The sequence below is a fragment of the Gavialis gangeticus genome, unplaced genomic scaffold (assembly GCF_001723915.1).
Source record: "Gavialis gangeticus isolate Ggan-Ray unplaced genomic scaffold, GavGan_comp1, whole genome shotgun sequence".
Lineage (NCBI taxonomy): Eukaryota > Metazoa > Chordata > Crocodylia > Gavialidae > Gavialis > Gavialis gangeticus.
In genome coordinates, this window is record NW_017729023.1 from 7,651,245 (window position 1) to 7,655,386 (window position 4,142).

Consider the following 4,142-nt stretch of genomic DNA (forward strand, 5'->3'; position numbering starts at 1 on the left):
GGTGGCAGTGGTTAGCCCAGGTTTGCCGGTGTGCTCCAGAAAGGGGGCTGGACAGATTTTGGCAGCCCTGGGGAGGCATCCAAAGCCTGGTTTTAATCAGGTGCAGTGAGGCAGGCAGCTGGGCACCAGAGCACCCCAGACTGGCCTGCCATACAGTTAACATCAGAATTTTGTATTTTAGCTTTTGTGTGTAGGCCCCAGCTTAGCATGAGTTTCAGAGTCATGCCACGCTCCTGCACGATGGCCACGCTCCTGCACGATGGCCTTGGGAAGTCACTTCCCCCTCCCTGGACCTCAGCCACTCATCTGTAGGGACCAGCACAGGGCTCATCTCGCAGAGGCCGGAGTGGAGCTGCAAAGTGCTGGCAGATGCTTCTTTCGCAGGGGCCAGCAAAGGCTAGCTTGGGCTTGGAGGAAACCAGTTTCTTCCAAAGGTCTGTGATGGAAAAGGGAAAGCAGGTAGCTTGGGCCGTCAGTCCTTCCCAGCCTTGTTCACCTCCTGCTTGCCTCAACTTGAGGTTGCTATGTTTCTATTTAAGAGAAGGCTGCCTCCAGGGATAGCCTCTCCTTTTGTGTCTTCGGAGTTATAATTATGGCCTCTTGTCACTCCCATAGCCATGCCCATTCCTCGCAGATAATTCTTGTCCCTTGTGGGGGATCTCTGGGAGCCAAACTGACACTGGTCCTCAGGCCATAACCCCTTGTCCAGGCTTCAGCCTTCTTGGCTTCAGCGCGTTTTAACTAGCTGAGTCCTCTCAGCCCAGATTCACTGCTTTGGATTCAGGGCTCCTGGGCCCCAGCACAACATGAAAGCTGGTCACACAAGCACAGAGTACCCCACCACCCTGCTCCATGGCCTCTGGTCCTGCTCTACAGGCTCCACCTGGTCTTCTGGTCTCAAACTCAAAGACATGGAATAAAACCCAAAGGGTTAATTAACCCACCACTTACAACTCAGGTCACAGCCCCTCAAGGACATAACAGTTGTCACCATCACAGTCATAAGGAACTGTCTTGACTGTCCACTCCTCCACCTCAGGCTACCTGCTTGTCCCTGTCCATCTGCTCTGTCTTGTGCTCCTTTCCCTGCCACCTGCACCCATGACCTGCCAGCCCCAGCTCTGAGCCTGGGCTGGTACGTAGGCCAGCCCTATCCCTTCCACTCGCCTGACCGCTGCCCCTGGAGACGGGCCCAGGGGCTCCTGCTCAGCCTCATGAACTCCTTGCCTTTTCTTGTCCCACAGCCCTTCCCTGCTGGATCTGGAGGATAAGCAGCAGTGATGGAAAGGCGAGGAGCAGGCGCAAAGACTATGGGGAGCAGATGCCAGGAGGTGCAGGCATGGGAGGGCATGTAGTGAGGAGGTAGGTGCTGGAGTGTGCTGGTAGCAGAGGGGGCAAGTGCTGGGGGAAACAGGCAGCAGGGTACAAGGTATGGGAGTGTGCAGAGGTCATGTTCCTTGACTCCCACTGCCTCCCTCCCCAGTGCCTGCTCTCCTGCCACTGCTTTCCCCATTGCAGTGGTGATGGGAGACAAATTTAAGACAGGCTTCCAATAATTATACTCTGTACATAGAATAATAGAAAATTAGGGTTGGAAGGGACCTCAGGAGGACATTTAGTCCAACCCTCTGCTCAAAGCAGGACCATCCCCAACTAGATCATCCCAGCCAAAGCTTTGTTTAGCCAGTTCTTGAAAACCTCCAAGGATGGAGAGTCCTGAGTCTCTCTGGGTAACCTGTTCATGTTTTACTACCTTCCTCATGAGAAAATTCTTCCTAATATCTAACCTCAACTTCCCTTGCTGCAACTTGAGATTGTTGCTCCTTGTTCTGTCATCTGCCACCACTGAGAATAGTCCAGCTTCATCCTCTTTCAACCCACCCTTCAGGTAGTTGACTGCTATTAAATCCGCCCTGTCTTCTCTTCCCTTCACTAAATAAGCCCAGTTACCTCAGCTTGTCCTGAAATGTCATGTGCCCTAGCCTCTTCATATTTTTCTTGCCCTTCACTAGACTCTCTCCAATTTGTCTCTGAGTCCAGTGATGTAGCCAGTTTTCTATCCACCGTACAGACCATTCATCCAGCCCATACCTCCTTAGCTTGCCTGCAAGGATGTTGTGTGAGACCACATCAAACGCCTTGCTAAAATCAAGGTACACCACATCCACTAGTCTTCTTACATCCACAGAACCAGTCTGTAGTTTCCTGGATTCTCCTTTTGCCCTTTCTTAAATATGAGCACCATATTTGCCCTTTTTCAATCATCCACAACCTTTCCCCATCTCCATGAGTTTTCAAAGATGATGGCCCAGAGGCTCTGCAGTCACACCAGCCAACACCCTTAGCACCTTCAGATGCATCCCTGTTTGGCTCCACTGACTTGTCTTTGTCCAGCTTTTCTAAGTAGTCCCTAACCTGTTATTTCACTACTGTTGGCTGCTCACCTCCTCCCAAACTGTACTCCCAAGTGCAGTAGTCTGGGAGCTGACCTTGCCTGTGAAGACTGAGGCAAAAAAGGCATTGAGTATTTCAGCCTTTTCTCCATCCTCTGTCACTAGGTTGCCTACCCCCATTCCCTAAGGGACCCACACTTTCCCCAGTTTTCCTCGTTACCAAAATACTTGTAGACACCCTTCTTGTTACTCTTCACATCCCTTGCTAGCTGCAACTCCAACTGCGCTTTGGCTTTCCTGACTTCATCCCTGCACGCCCAAGCAATGTTCTTATACTCCTCCCTATTTGATTGTCCAAGTTTCCACTTCTTATAAGCTTCCTTTTTGTGATTTTAGTTTACAGGAGTTCCCTGCTAAGCTAAGCTGCTCTTCTGCCATACTTGCTAGTCTTCCTGAACATGGTTTGTTCCTGAACCGTTGGCAAGGTTTCTTTACAAGTACAGCCAACTCTTCTGGACTCCTCTCCCACTCAGACTGGCTTCCCAGGAGATCCTGCCCATCAGTTCCCTCAATAAGCTGAAGTCTGCTTTTCTGAAGTCCAGGGTCCTTACTCTGCTGCTCTCCATCCTTCCTTTCCTTAGGATCCTGAACTCAATTGTCTCGTGGTCTCATGCTGCCCAACTTGCAATCCATTATGCTACATTCCCACCAATTCTTCCATTTGTGAGCAGCAGGTCAAGAAAAGCATGGCCCCTAGTTGGCTACTCCAACACTTGCAGCAGGAAGTTGTCCCCAGTACTCTCCAAAAACTTCCTGGATTGCCTGCGCACTGCTGTATTCACTCCCAGCAGGTGTCAGGGTGATTAAAGTCCCCCATGAGAACCAGGGCAGGAAACTTCTGTAATAATGGGCAGAGCAGCTATTCTTGTGCTTCTGGTGGGGCTTTGCAGGGACCAGGGCTACCTGCCTTGTCCCCCACCACCCCTGGGACATTCCCAATGTACCTTGAACAGTCCTAGAGTCCTCCGGGTGCTCAAAGGGTGGAAGTTGGTGCCCATGCTTGAGCCGTCCCAGCAAGATGCATGCAGGGCTGTCTAACCCCTTGCCACGAGGGCAGGCCAGGGGCAACCAGGGCCCCTGCCGTCATTTCTCATGGCGGGGGGGCAGCAGAGACAGGAGAGCTGTGAGATATTGGGGTCCCTGCGACCCCAGGAACAACATGATACAGGTCTTCGAGCCGGGACTAGGCAGAAACCTGCCCTCTGGAGTACTTGCTGGTTAGAAGAGGTATTTTTGGGTGCACGCGCTGGTTTGCCCCTTCAAGAAGAACCCCCCCCCCCCCCGACGGCCTCTGCGCTATAAAGCCTGCTCCCGCGCCCCAGGAAGCCCGCTGGACGCCTGCCCGCAGCCCGGCACCTAGCTTCCCGCAGCGGCGGGGGGGCGGCTGCTCCGCTCCGTGACGTCACGGTGGGGGTGGGGCCTTCGCGCTACCGGTCGCTGTGGTAACCGGGGCCGGCCGGCGCCACTTCCGCGTTCGCCCAGCGCGGTCGCGCAGAGGCTGGTGGGAGTGGAGGCGGTGGCCAATAGGTGAGCGGCTCCTGGTGCGTATCCCCGCGTCTTCCGCGTCCCTCTCGCCCTGCGCTGGAGGCCGCGCTCGCGGGTGAGTGCGGGGCGGGGCGAGGATTTGCGCCCCCAGTGCAGCCGTTGCCGTCCGCGGCCGCCCGCCAGGGGAGCGCGGCCGGGCCTGTC

At 54.3% G+C, this 4,142-nt stretch overlaps 1 protein-coding gene across 2 annotated transcripts in view; it reads left to right on the plus strand.

Moving 5' to 3' along the window:
- The first annotated feature begins 3,917 nt into the window (after positions 1-3,917).
- The window catches only part of GTF2E2 (general transcription factor IIE subunit 2), a 112,839-nt gene continuing 112,614 nt past the window's right edge, over positions 3,918-4,142 (plus strand). Inside the window, exon 1 of one of the 2 annotated variants that reach the window (XM_019516782.1) lies at positions 3,918-3,980. The gene's annotated coding sequence lies outside the window, so the exon portion shown is untranslated. Of the gene's footprint in view, positions 4,054-4,142 lie in introns of both variants that reach the window. The other variant, XM_019516781.1, reaches the window with a different exon arrangement.